The sequence below is a fragment of the Crassostrea angulata genome, chromosome 2, assembly GCF_025612915.1.
Source record: "Crassostrea angulata isolate pt1a10 chromosome 2, ASM2561291v2, whole genome shotgun sequence".
Taxonomy (NCBI): domain Eukaryota; kingdom Metazoa; phylum Mollusca; class Bivalvia; order Ostreida; family Ostreidae; genus Magallana; species Magallana angulata.
The window spans coordinates 27,034,701-27,050,770 of NC_069112.1; the positions used below are offsets into that span (position 1 = coordinate 27,034,701).

General features: G+C 31.5%; 1 pseudogene; it reads left to right on the top strand.

Moving 5' to 3' along the window:
- Positions 1 to 15,588: 15,588 nt before the first annotated feature.
- The window catches only part of LOC128174096 (uncharacterized), a 587-nt pseudogene continuing 105 nt past the window's right edge, over positions 15,589 to 16,070 (top strand).

The following is a 16,070-nucleotide window of genomic DNA, read 5'->3' on the forward strand; positions in this document are numbered from 1 at the left end:
TTTTTTTTATTAATACAGTACTGTAACTGTTTATCCATCATGTCTTTAAATCAATTGATTAATTAAGCCGATGCGTTTCTTTTCCATGTGTTTAAAAATACCAATTTTGACGAGGGGATTTGATGTTAAGGTAAGATTAGCTTTAGACTTTTCATTTTGAAATTTGAAAACATGTTTTACATTATTTTTTAATTATGATAAGGTTCTCATTGAATTTCAATGACTTTGCTTGATTCGTTTTTGAACAAAATACCATTTTTTGCTTTTTAAAGATTTTAACTATGATATGCTTCGGTCAGACATAAATAATTTTTTATTCAAACTAATGGAAAATCCCACAAGTTTTAAAAAGGGCGACAACTTACGCCATATATATTCACATTTTTCTAAACATATATAACCTTCTTTTTGTGTTAGACAACACGAATTTGTAGATTAAATCTTTTTCTATGCATATCCTTTTTGTAGCTTCCGCTAAGATTTTCTTCAAAATAAATAAATAATAACTTATTATGCCAGCATAACACTAGATTTTGGAAAGTAACAAATTACATTGCCATTACTTGTAATGCTAATTTTGTGGCATTACACATTACTATCATTACTTTGAAAACATGTAATGCATTGCAATGCATTACCATTACATTTATTGATGGGACTCTCTCACTTAAACATGTTAAAATATGTTATTGTATTGCGTATCATTTTTGAAATGTTTGAAACAGTACGATTTATTTCATAATTATCTATTATAGCTTTAAAAATTATTTCTATCCATATTGCACTGACCTTTTAGGGGGATTCACTGATATCTTGTGCCAGCTGTGAATATAAATCAAAAAATGGTAAATGAATATTTCTCTAAAGAGCAGTTTCATGAATATGTAAAGATTCCTCGTTTTATTTCAAACTGATGTCAGGGAATCAGGGAGTATTCAGAAACTTAAAATAGTGATTTTTATTACTTCCTTGATAAAATCGATTTTTTTCCCTCCATAAATGCAATTATTTTTTTTAAGGATACTGAATGTCATTTTTTCGCATTTGATGAACGGCAGCTTCAAAACTTTATGTAAAGTACATGAATATTAATACTTTATTGGTTTAAAGGCAAGCTCTGCAATCGTTTATCAGATTTAACAAAAAGCATGTAAAATCAGTTTGGTGCAAGTAATAAAAACAAGATAAACTTGGAACGTTTTGGATAATATAGATGGAAAAATAGTAAAGATCAAAATTAAAAATAAGCTAGAAAACCTACAAATTAACCCTAATTGTGTTTCGGACCTATATCTGAGCCTTCAGTCAAAGACAAGGCGACATATTTAGAAAATGTCATAAAAATAGGAAATTTTATTCGAAACCTCAGCTGTCAGCTGTATGATTCATCAATGGATTTTTTTCATTAAAATAATTGTTAATGTAATTACCTGTGCCGATGCAATTTTAAAGATCATTTGTAGTTTAACGATACGCATAAACGTGACAAAAAATTACATTGGACTTTGCAAAAATGAATCAACTACAAAGCTTAGTATCGATGTTACATGTATTTTATGTAAACAAAATGAAAGGATAGAGTCTTCGCAGTTTTTGTTCAAACAAAATAGTAGAATAATGCTCGAAAAAGCCAATATGACATGTTGAGGAAATTTAAGATTTTTTTCTTTCCTTCTTACAAAAGTTTAATTAGGCATTAATAGTAATCAAAGTTTAAATTTTAACAATGACTCTATATTGGACAGATCTAAAATAATAATGTAGAAAAATATCCCACAATTTTGTTATCTTAAATGAATGTGATATAATAAGTTACAATAACTATTTTTATATAATTAATAGTCATACCGGTTTTTTAAATTCATTTTAATTTAAAACAATATCAATTGCTTATAAAGTATTATATTTTTACAATTCACAATACTGTTTGCTTCTGAAGCATTTAATGTTGGAATAGATTTATGTGAAAAAAATCGAATTTTTTTTTCTTTCATCTGGGGCATTGCGGTAGGCAGCAATGTTATGAAAAACAAAAATACCGATGTTACTTGAATGTAGAGTTGTTATATGAAGCACACTCAACTGCAACATTGTAAAGAAATAACATACCCTCAAATAAGGTACAAATGAAAAATATTTATACATATGTTCATGTAGATAAAAGAAGTTTGATGTAAACTAGATTAAATTCACGACCTTATTTTTATTTGTTTTGTTTTGGTGTGTGTGTGTGTGTGTGTGTGTGTGTGTGTGTGTGTGTGTGTCATCAAAATCGATAAAAAAAATAGATTTTTAGTGTTTATAACATTTGATAACGCATAATGTTTTATCAAAAAATAGAGATGAAATCTGTATAAAACTTTGACAAGGTGGCTATTCCTCAAGTGCATGGTATTTAGAGACGATTTTAGATTGGTTTACTGATAAAAAAAATTAACACATTTAATCAAGGCATTTTTCTATCAAGCAAACACAGTTGCGTTTATTGAGGGGAAAAAGGAAAAATAATATACTTGTACATGTAGCCACAGGGAGAAAAGTCCTAATTCCATTGTTACGCATCACTAGCTACCATTTTCCTGATGTGTTTTTTTTTATCTAATGCATCAATGGCATGCAATATCTCATTGTAATTTCATGTGTCTTTTTTTTTTTTACAAACAAAGTCCATGACAGATGAAAGTCATTCTAAAAGTCTTGTACTCCTCAATTGGAATGAATATCACATTAAACATGTCTTTCCGTTCAATATTGACAATTTCGAGAGTATTTGTCTTAGAAAAACACCGTGAATCGATTTGATTTTGTTATTGATTGTCCAATACATTTTGTGCAAGACTGATCTAATATTAAATGTACAATCGCTAGAATTTATATGAAAATATGTTATAAGGAATTATTTTTTTTAAAGCAATATGAGCTGTGTTTTTCATCATTTTATTTTGCTGCAAAACCCTGCTAGTTTGATAAGTCTGCATGTACCTTAAACTTTTATGATAAAAAAATTTGAAAAATCATTAATATTTGTCAGTAGAAAGATTTCCCTTCTAAGGAATATATAACAAATCAATTTTTGTTCAGGACGACAATAACTCAATTTTTACTCCAAATAAGGCTTCTTAACGGCCTTTTTCACAAAAATATGGCTAACAGAAATTTAAAAACCATTGTATTTTTGTCATTTTAGAGAAAAAAAAAACATTTTCATTAAAAAATATTCCATCACGAAAATTGCAGCTCATATTGCTTTCATATTATGAGGTGATAGAATATGATTGGCAGTGACCAAACCTATTATAAAATCCCTCTGGCTTTATTGTAATGGATTTATTGCAATTATTCCTTACTACTTAATTAAATTCTTTTTCAAACTTACCGTCCTTGGAAGAAAAACTGCATGAGATTTTGAAGATATATCAAGTTTTGAATATACGCTACACGTGAAAATGCATTGTTTTGTAGTAGGAAAGAAATTAAGTACAATAGCAGAAATAAGACAGCTACATAAAAGCCTGTGCAAAACTTAAAAATTGGCTACGGAAACAATGAGAGAAGTACATATAATCTATGGAGACCTACAACATATATGTATAAACCGTTTGTATGTTTGTAAGATACTTTGAAGATTGAGAGAAAAATTTAGAGATACTGCACGTTTCATGACAAACAAAACCAATGAGTTATGCAAAGAATTCTGAAAATCTAAAAAATATTGTAGGAGAAGGAACATACACGGTTAAAAATGTAGCTCGGGGTAAGTGTGCAGCATTTATCAAGGCTAATCACCTTTATTAGTATATTAAAGGGAGGAAACGATACATTTTGCAATATTCTTCGAAAACAATTCATTCATCAGAATACAATAGTATTACTAAGACGTTTAAATTAAAAAACTGGAAACAATTTTTCTAAAAAACGTTTTAGGGATGGTAAACTATGTTTTTCGTTCTAATTACAAGACAGCAACGCTCCTAATTCCGTTTAGACTGGAGACAAAACAAATGTTTGGGGTCCTGGCATGCGTGGCATATTAGCTCGAAGCACTGATTCTCAAACAAATAATTACAGAAGCTATTGATGCTGGGAAGAAAGCAAACCCTCGATTGAAAAGCAAATGTTCATAATATGTAGCATCCTTTTTTCTTTTCTTTCTTTTTTTTTTAAATTCACAATCAATTCCTGGCGAGACATTTATTTGTCATCACTATTTGTTTACCATATACTGGGCGAAACAGAAAATCAAACAGGCCATTATTCATGCGTATATTGCTACTTTTTAAAATCCCTTTCACCGCAGTATTACTGTTACTCGTTTTGATCCGAATGCTCAAAATGGGCGTGTACTTATAAAATAAAAACCCTGTGATTGATTTCCAAAAGATCAAAAATGTTTCTTTTATTATGTACGAACAGAAGTATGTATGGATTTAACCATATAGTCGAGTGTATCTTACATATTTAGTGTTGCATTTTCCTCAAAATTTTAAACAGTAATGTTTCTGGATTTCGTGGTGTAACCAATCATTCGTAGCAGTTAGAAAAGTTACACTAAATTACAACCATGTGTTTGATACTTTTATTAGAAATTCTAGCCGGCAGATAATCAATGCATTGACTAAATCAATAAACTTTTATAATGTAAATCGATTTTGTAACTTGGTGGAATTTCAAAAACATGTATAATATCAAATTCTGAAATAAATAAACTGAGGGAAATAAGAAAACAGAAAAAGATGTATATGCATGACAAGTCGAATGACACTCAATTTTAAGTACAAAAATAACATGGATAAATATTAGGAAACAGTCGATGTTTGTTTGAAGAAGAAACATAACTGTTAATATGTTAAAATACTACAAGAGCAAAATTTTGTATTCCTAAAAAAAACTAGCGTTGCCAGTCAAGATAAGGGAAGCTTATTCTAATCAGGTACACTCTTGCATTCAAAGTTTACAAATATCTATAAGCATTTGCTCAGTCCAAAGCTAATAACAAGGCGGCATACATGTATCATCGAAAATCTATATTTGGAATAATTAGTTTTATAAGATATGGTGATTTTTTTAATATTGATTTTATGAATTAATGAGCTTTTATTTTAGGTAACTATTTGGTTCTGGCTGTAAACAAACTTCAGTTTATAAACAATGGAAATAAACCAAAATCTTTGGACACTTCTTTCCACGCTTTGGCATAAAAAAAAATGACTAAAAACCTATATATGTACATAAATATCAAGTTTATTTGATTTGCATAAGGAATTTTGAATGTGTTTGTGGGAAGTTAATATGTTATGCAAAATCCTGTAAACAGGATTGAAACCATCAAGTTATCACTCATAAGTTAAAGAAAAACTTGACAATCCTGTAGAAACTCATTTTCACAAATCATTCTTAATTCACCATACATCTGCAAAAGAACATACCTTTATATCTTTAACTTTCATTACACATTTCCAACGCTGGTACCGGTTAGATTATCCTTTCTTTATTTTTTCAAAGTGATTTGACATGTATTTACGACTTTCATTATTTTTTCAAAGTGATTTGACATTTCCTAACGACTTGAAAAAAAAATGCAATATAGTTGAACTGATACACATTAAACTAACATTTAAAGACGTCGTTATAACTCGACGGCAGACTGGGCCGTGTGATCTCTGTGATTCTAAAACAATTGTATCTTAATAACTTGTTCTAATACTTCCTTATATTAATTACCCTGTATTTTGCAATATTACAAATGTCCGATAATTTCAAATTTTCTTATAACGTTCATGGGTGTTTCATAATTATTCATGTAATATGCAAAGCATTGGCCATAAATGAGAACAGATATAAAAGTAGATAAATTCTGTCAGCTTGTTCACAAAAGGATAAAGATTTAATGTACAATTGAAAACTGAAAAAAAAATGTTACCAATAGACCCGACTTTTGTACAGATAACAATCAATTTATTAACGACTGTGGTATTGGATTGACATTAATATATCTCTCTCTATACATGAATGCAGAACTTATAACCTATTTACATTAAAGACAAACATATAAAAAAAATAAGAAAATGGACAGACCATAAAATTTTAAGCCGGTAACGCATGTTATGGAATACTCGAATGAATTTTTCTTACAATTTCAAGTTTAGTTCATTCTTGTACATGTGTAATTTCGATTGCGATACATAAAAATCTAATAATTTTTATGATATTTTTTTTTCTAGAAACATTTTCATAATCTTTATGAAATAATCTTAATGATTCTATTATAGTATTCAATGATGTACAGTTTTGGGTCTAGCATAGAGGGGTGGGGTATCTTGATTACCCAGAATCTCTGTTACTCAGTTATATATATATATATATAGAGAGAGAGAGAGAGAGAGAGAGAGGAGAGAGAGAGAGAAAGAGAGAGAGAGAATACACGCCGTGGTAAATTAAAATGATCAATCAGTATTTATCAGTTAAGCATCGACAATGCAAACAAAATGATGTGAATTTTTCTCGTTTCATTATTTGATTTAGAATACTTCAATTCAAAGTTTTATATCAACATTCTTATTGTTAAATTATTTCTTTGTTCAATTTTATTCTAAAGAAATTTTTAATTTAATGTTTACACAAATTTAGACCAGACAGATTTAATTATATTGAAGGAACGCATATTTGATTTTCAGTCTACTAAAATAAAGCAAAGTTTATTTTTCTATTCATACCAAAGGGTTTCTTGCATGACGTATTTTAATTAATCGAATACTTTTGCACATGCGTTTGTATCACCATGTATTTCTAGATGTCTGCCTTTTGACTACTGTTTGGTATTAAGGCAAGGTTAATATCAAACTTTTAGAATTTGCAAAGAACAATTTTGTATAACTGTTTTTATGAAATTCATTTAATTTTGCCTTACTGGGTTTTTTAAGACCAAAGTGCATGATTTTAATTTTAATTTGCTGTTTGAGATATAAAAAATAATGCCAACTGTTTAGGGTCATTTTTAAGGAGTTTGAACAAAAATTATTTATCAAACCATTTGGTTTTTTAGATACCACAAGTCATAAAGTATCTATTTAACTGAATATTTAAACACATATAATATGCTTTAAAATATCCATGGACCAAATTAAGTATGCTTGTATTTGTTTTGCTTCATTCTTAAATTTTTTTAACAGTAATTCATGCGTATCAATTATAACATACACCATAGCTAACATTTAAATCTCGTGTATAAGCCTTGAAATCTCATATCATAACATTGGAATTTCATAGCATATCATTAGGTTTTCATTCGTAATAGCTTATCATTGCATCTATACCAAAGCATACAAAATTATTTTAACTCTGTTTATTTATGCTAAAGAATAAGTGTTTACTTTGCATATTAATGGTAACTTTTTAGGTTTTTAAAATAATTTTACATTGAAATGTTTAGGGCTCTTCTGAATGCGAAAGGTGTTTTGATGAAACACCAAAGCATAGCATATTATAGCATGCCATATCAGTAAGCCCTTCATTTTAATTTTTCATGACATAGCATTAAAATCTCATAGCATTGCATTAAAATCTCATCATCATCGTTGACATCATCCTCTGGTTCATCATCATTGATGATCTCTTCAGGTTGGTTCTCAGGCTCTCTATCCTGATGGGAAGCGTCCTCCCCTGAACCAGCGGCTGAAGCTTCCTCAGTTGTAGATTGATCGTCATCATCTAAACTGGGAGTAACTTGGGAATTTTCATTTCTAAATGCAGAGTTATCTACATAAGAAAATTCACTGTCACTATCTGAATCATTCTCAGTAATAATGCTTACTGGTTCTGCCTTCCTTCTCTTTCTAGGAATAACTGGAGGAGGAGAAGTACTTCTTGGAAGCTTTGTTCCGATAGGTAGAAGCAAATTTCTATGAAGAACTCTAGTTCTTCCTTCTCCATCCTCACGTCTGACTTTATAAACAGGAATGTCATCATTTGCTTTCGCTAAAATGACATAAATATCATCTTCCCATTTATCAGCAATTTTATGTTTGCCATCGTATGCCACTTTCTTGACGAGAACTCTGTCACCTTCCTCTAAAGTGATGGCTCTTGCTTTTATGTCATAACGGCATTTCTGCTTCTGCTGAGAAGATTTTATTGCTGTTTGTGCCTGTCTGTAAGCATCTTGCAGTCTTTGCTTCAGCTCGGATATGTACTTAGTAGTACACTTATCCTCAGAATGGCTGCTGGAAAATCCAAAGACCACATCTACTGGCAAAACTGGTTCTCTTCCAAACATTAGATAGAATGGTGTGAACCCAGTTGTATCGTGTCTAGTAGAGTTATATGCGTGAACCAGTGTGTTTATATGCTTTTTCCAATTAGCTTTCTGAGCGTTATCTAATGTTCCTAGCATTGATAATAATGTCCTATTGAATCGCTCTGTAATACCATTACCCATAGGGTGATATGGCGTTGTCCTGGATTTAGAGATGCCAAATATGGAGCATAATTCCTTTATGATGTTGCTGCAGAAATTTGTCCCTTGGTCCGAATGAAGTTTAGCTGGAATCCCGTAATGAACAATAAAATGGTTATAAATAGCTTCTGCTGTTGTTTTGGCTGTTTGGTTTTTGGTTGGCACGGCAACTGAATATCGTGTGAAATGGTCGGTTATGACTAAAATGTTTTGTATTCCTCCTTTCGATGGTTCAAGAGTGAGATAGTCCATGCATACAAGCTCAAGTGGCTCTGATGTTCTGATGTTGACCAATTCTGCTCTCTCATTGCTGGTCTTGCTCTTAATGCATCTTTCACAGGAGTTGATCCAATCAGAAACATCACGCTGCATCTTTGGCCAGTAAAATCTTTGCCTAATTAAGGAGAGACTCTTATCTCGCCCTAAATGACCCATCTTGTTATGTAAGTATTCCAAAACAGTGGGATACACTGATGCAGGAATTACATATTGCTGATGAGTATTGTCATCTACTTTGACTTCTCTGAGTAAAATACCATCTCTTACTCTAAGTTTGGCAAAGTTCCTGTGGTAAACAAAATCATCTTCAGTAATGAGTGTCTCTCGTTTGGGTCTAATACATTCCTGTACCTTGTTTTTCCAAAAACTAACAGTAGGATCTGTGTTTTGGATTTCCATGATATCCAAATACTTTCCAATATCTGTACAAGGTTGTACTTGGTTGCAAATAGCATCATCTATAGCAAGAGATTCTGCATATGGCTGTCCAGTTGCAAGCTGGCAAATTGCCTTAATGGTGTCACTAGATACTGTTTCCACTTCCTTTAATCTGGATAGTCTATCTGCATCTATATTTGTTTTCCCTGGTTTGTAGATGATCTTGAAATTAAATGAAGCTAATGCTGAAATCCATCAATGTCCAGTTGCATCCAGTTTTGCTGAAGTTAAAACATAGGTAAGGGGATTATTGTCGGTGTATACTACAAATTCTTTGCCTTGAAGGTAATCTGAAAATTTTTCTGTGACTGCCCATTTAAGTGCCAAAAATTCCAGTTTGTGAGTAGGATAATTTTTTTCAGATCTACTCAATCCTCGACTAGCATATGCTATAACTCTATCCATTCCATCCTGCTCCTGATATAGCACTGCGCCTAGTCCTGTCTGACATGCATCGGTATGGAGCTTAAAAGGTTTGTCGAAGTCTGGGTAACCTAGGACGGGTGGTGATGTAAGTTTCTGCTTAATGAGGTCAAATGATGTTTGCTGTTCCTTCTCCCACCTCCACTTTGGATCCACTTTCTTACTTCTTGATTTTTTTCCTGTGGCCATGATATCTAATAAAGGTCTAGCGCTATGCACAATAAATGTATTGGGAATTAAAAAAAAAAATCAATAAAGTGATTGTTTGATGATTGTGATTAGAACGGGTTATGAAGGTGGCGACATAACAGAAAATTAAATTATAACCCGCGTTTGAGGGCTTTGATATTTAAATTTTGACAATTTTAATAATGAAGAGCATAAGAGTTTTCAGATATTTTGTTTTCTTGAATGTGTCAAACAACTAATGTGGATCCAGTTTTAGTATCAAAATAGTCCAATGAATAAATAAAAGAGAACATCGTGCACATTATGTTTTACCGTTAAAAGTTCTATAATATGATTCAATTCAAAATCTATTAATCAGGATCCGTACAATGAAATTTTTAGAAATGCTTTAAAAAAACAAATATGGTTTATGGAGTCGGTGAACATTGATAGTAATCGGATCGGGTTTCTATAAATAGTTTTCTTTTTGGTGATAATGAAAGCCTTAATGTCATTTTAAACATAAAAGTTTAAAACTAAACTTAATATAAATTAATGCAGAAAGATGCAGATATTTATGATACCTTTATGGCAAATGTAATGATAAATATATAGTCTTACAATTAAAGAAGGTTAATTTCCATAGTAAAACACCAAACACGTTAAGTGTTATTACATGATAACTAAAGGTGGATCAATTTGTAGACTAAGAAGGGTAATTCAAACAAATATTGAAAAGAGGACTTTTAAGATTTCAGAAAACTTTAACAACTTCAAATACAGACCATGTTTACAATTAGACTACCTGTGGTGTTTATGTTAAAACATGAATTGTTTGACCGAAGTCGAAAGTAGCAATTTGCCTTTAAAAGATAGAAATTATATGTTAAATTTTCTTTCAGTCATTTCCATTATGTTTCGTTTTGTAAACCTATAATAAGATGAGAGCTTAAAAAAAATCGCAATACGATATTATCATCAAATAAAAAACTATTTTAGATTGACCTGCAATGTCTTTAATGGATATTTAGCTAGAGCAGAAATTAGCAACTTTGTCTTTTAAAGTTAAAATCTATATGTTTACTTTTCTTATTGTCTTTCCTGGCTTTTCATTTATTGTATTATAATCATTAATGTTATTGCTTAAACAAACGAGTAATGATAGCCCTTACCACATCACATAGAGACATTGGATATAGAAATAAAACATTGGACGTCCACGATGGTCTCTTTGCGCATGCACGTGATTGACGTACAGTACAGAACATGTATACATATAAACTGTTGCATTTCTTATCTAACCTATTGCATTACGCGAACTCAAGCATTCTTAGGATAACCACAGGATTATCAAGGTATACATTGTATATAAGAATTGAAAAAAAGAAGGTTCATTCGAAATAATAGATCAAAATACGAAATTCGAAATACAAATTCAAGATCCTAAATTCATTATCTGAATTAACCAATCAAATCAAAGGATCCGAAAAAATGTTTTCTTAGCGACATCAAACTGTTCCCAATTCTAGATAAAAATCATATGTACATGCTCTAATATACAAATACATGCCAAGTTCTCCCAAACAAAACAACTATTTTTATTGATTTATACACATTAATATGATTAGACTAGTATAAATGCAGTGTGTTTCGCTAATCTAGGTGATTGTGTCGGGACCGTGTGCATTACCATTTGATGCATTTGAACCCTGAGAGATTGACCATCAATAGGTTAAATCCGGAGTTTATTCTTCCTTTCTGTATTAAGATGGCTCTATACACCACTTTTTGATGAGGCAGTACGCAGAAAAGTAAATATGGAAGCATGCAATTCCGGTACTGGCTGATTTAAACTGAAGCAAATAGAATGGGAACCGCTCTTCTCAAAAAAATTGTTAAATGAATAGATTTAATTTGATAATTCGAAAATTCATTATTTACATAAAAGTTGGTATATGCCACCTTCATGTGGTGTTGCATTATTTATCGAAATAATCAATAAATCAAGTATAATTCAATAAATACTTTTTTTACCGTAATTGTTATCTTACAGCGTAGCGCAGTTGGTTAGAGGGTCTACTACGGACCTACACCTGAAGAGTGCGAATCCTGTTAGGGATTTAAAAAATTTTACTATGCAAAAATTTTCTAAAACGTATTTTTGGTAAAATATTATGAAAGAAAGTACTAAACCGGTGAACGTATTTCAATTTTAATTTTCTAAAATTCACATTTATATCGACAGATGTTCCATTCCACCTTCAGGGGATGGAAGGGTGGCTTTGAATTTCTCTCAGGTTGGGATACATAAATCGTATAAGTTAATTTTCTACTTTATTTCTTTGGCTTAATTTTGCATTAAAGCGAATATATTTAGTTAAGATATTCCTAAAATGAAATATGTATGTATTTATCATTTTAACTTAATATTTAGGAAATTTTCTTCAACTTAGAAATTGAAAAGTCCGACAGGTTTATGGCTGCGACTTAGGAACGATAACTTCTAACTGATGAAGTTTCATTCTCAATAAATAAAAAAAAAAAGTGTTTATTTGCAATGATTTTCATTCATTTTTTGTCATATTTATCAAAATACATTTTCTCATAAAATCAAATAGATTTTTCAGATGGTTTGTCAACAGAGTATGAAGATATGAAAACTATGTTTTGGGGAAATACTCAAAAAACTTGCAATAATGAAATTTTTGAATGTTATGAAGCGTTATTTTTTTTTATGTGTCTGAAGGAAATATCTTTCATGTAACAAAAAAAAATTATTAATAGCTGACTTTTTAAAAATTCTTTTACAGAATCGCGAAAAATCATTTTAAAAATATTTTTAATATTTGATAAGTTTGATAAGATATGTTTTTTTGGTCTTCTATTGAAAATTGTAATAAACTGTAGTTATTTTGAAAATACTAGCAAATTTTCGAAAATAGGTTACTGAAGCGTTGAAGCGAGGGGCTGTGTCAAAAATAGTTCGGACTGGAAGTATTTTATAAAGAATCACCCGTTGGATATAGCAAAGGTTTATTACAAGGGTAATATACATCACACATATGAGATAAACTACCACATCTACGTTACAGTTCGCCGGTTAAAATTTAATCAAAGTGGAAAGGGGGGTGTGAGTGGTGCCCTTTGGTATCGCTTTTTATACCAAATATTTTTATGTGGTTTTGTATACACTGGTGTGGTTTATACGGGGGCTGCAAATGCTTGATATTTTTTTTTTCACGGCCACAAAATAAAAGTCGTTGCCACGAAATAAACATTGGGATTACACGTACTACATCTTTATAAAAAAAAATAACAAACATCATCTTTTAGATTGCCAGCATACAGTTTAACTGTTTCTATGAACCTGCATATTTTTGGTTATTATGATTTGCATTTATGACTTTTAAAACTTTAGATAGGAATAAATAGTTTGTTTATAGATATGTTGAATCTCATTATTCGAATCTCTAATTTTAACTCTCGAATTTCGAATGATCCTTCTGGGCTTTAGTAATATATAAACTGTAAACTGTAGAAAATGAGGCTTCTATTTCTTCTGTGCTTCTTACAGTAATTGTGTTAGATTCTATGTCATCGATAATATTGTCCTGAAAAAGAGACTAACAGTTCGAAATTTTGACAATTTAAATTCTTAGCTTAATTTCCGTTGTAATTGCTTTACACCACCCCCCCCCTCTCTCTCTCTCTCTCTCTCTCTCTCTCTTTCTCTCTCTCTCTCTCTTAAAGAAACAATGGCCACAATGAAATACGGGGGGGAAGGGGGGGGGGTAAATAAAGTGATAGATCTTTCGACATGAAGCAACATATGATCAAGGAAACGCTCAACTCATTTCACAAAACGTTACCATCTGCAAATAACGACCACATCTATAATTACCTGAGTTTGGTGTTTACCTAAAAGAAAAAAAAATTGCCAATTTTGTTTATAGAAATTTAAAATAGTGTATGTTTTTTTTTCTTTGACATGTTTCATATAACAGATTGTACAGACAGACAGACGTGTGCAATCGATATAAAGATAGACATGAAAAAACAACGTAAATTTCACAACAAAATAGCCGCATGTCAAGTGTTTTATAACGAGATGAATCAATATACCCAAAACAAATAATTAAAGGAAAGCTTAATTTAAAACATTTCACAAAACGCCATCATCTGTAAATACCGAACACATCTATAACTTCCTGACGTGGGTTAAATAGTATTTACCTCAAACAAAATGGCAATTATATTTTTCGAAATTGCAAATATTATGTTTATTTTTCTATGAACTATTTTGTAGTTTTCAGTCTAAAAGTTGAATGGGCAAATATTTATGTTTTGAAAGATATTTATAATATGCATGCATTTATGAGAGTGATAAAATACGTTTTAGTCATCATGTGGTCAATCAGGGGCATGCGTATGACTAACGTAAATTAAATACTATCTTGTTCAAACAACCTTCTAGAATACGCACTAAGTTAAGAGCGGTTACCAACCAACGGTGTACCTTCACTTGCTTTAGATTGCAATAATTTTAGGAAGATAAGGTTTGTATTAGATAAGTAGCATTTTCTGTTTAAGCTGTTTTGCATATTTAAAGTACAGGTTTGTTAAGATAAAAACTACATTTGCGAAAAAGATTATTGTAAATTCCGTGTATTTACGTGAGTACTGAATTCCCGATTAAGTCATTTTGAATCAAATAGCGATAGCATAATTTTGGTTAGTTTTATTTAGTTAACATCTGCACAATTAAAGCGATACCTTGTTTTTCGCGTAAATACATGCTGATATTAATTCATTGCGTTAAATCAGGAATCCACAGTAGTTATTCGGTTAATCGCGATCAGATTCATCTTTTTTAAAGAATGATGAAACTTGTATCATGCAAACATCCTTCTTCATAAACAAACCGGGATCGTTTTATGCATGTATTATACATTGATAACATACAAATTGTTATCACGTTCCATATTTTCACATGTACGAAGATAAACTACAGTTTACAATTGCACCCTTTCTTTGATAATAAGAAATGTCTCATTTTGTTAATTTTATTGTTTATAAGGTTTCTTACTCACTGTCTACACAGATATATCGGGTTGATCAATCCCATAGATAGTGAGGCGATGGTAGTATGGAAAAAAAATAAATTCGTGTTTTTATATTCTGATTGTAATTTAAATATTATTTGTCACGAGTTCTAATTTTGCTTTTTCTTTCTTTTTTTACCTAAAAAAAAAATTTAAAATATTTATATGGATAAAAATTGCAAATTGTGAAAATTCGAAACCGGTAATAGTATTTTGATTATAATATACTTTTATCGAAATTTATATCAACAGTTTTGCATACCACATTAATGATGAAAATTTAAAAGACGTATTTTACCTGGGTAAATATTTTAAGTTTAGCATTAAGTTAAGAAATAATATCTTAAGTTAATAGTTTTTTTTAAAAATCATAATGCATGCTACATGCATTAACATACGTACACTGTTCTCCTGGTATACTAGATTATTATGTCCATATTTAAAACACTGATAAGCTGCAAATAATGAATAAACGATTAAGAAGAACATAGACGAAAGCCGAAAAATTTTCAAATTATTTTTGATCGCGGTCCAATTTGCTCGTGTCTATATGTTTTTCATAAATAATTCATGCTCTGGCTCTGAAAACCCGTGTCCCCCCGTCATCACCTGTGCATCTTCTATCATCCCATTCGTACACCCCCTGTACAACCTATAACCCCCCACCCTCATCTCCTGTACATCCTGATATACTCCGTCATCCCCTGTACACCATGTAACCCCCCGTCATCCCCTGTACACCATGTAACCCCCCGTCATCCCCTGTACACCATGTAACCCCCCGTCATCTCCTGTACACCATGTAACCCAACCCCCCGTCATCCCCTGTACACCATGTAACCCCCCCCCCCCGTCATCCCCTGTACACCATGTAACCCCTCGTCATCCCCTGTACACCATGTAATCCCCCGTCATCCCCTGTACACCATGTAACCCCTCGTCATCCCCTGTACACCATGTAACCCCCCGTCATCCCCTGTACACCATGTAACATCCCCCCTGTTTTCCCCTGTACACCTTGTAATCCCCCGTCACCCTCTGTACACCATTTAATCCCCCGTGATCCCCTGTACACCATATAGTCCCCCGTTATCCCCTTTACACCATGTAACCCCCATCATCCCCTGTACACCATGAAATCCCCCGTCATCCCCTGTACACCATGTAATCCCCCGTCATCCCCTGTACACCATGTAACCCCCCATCAT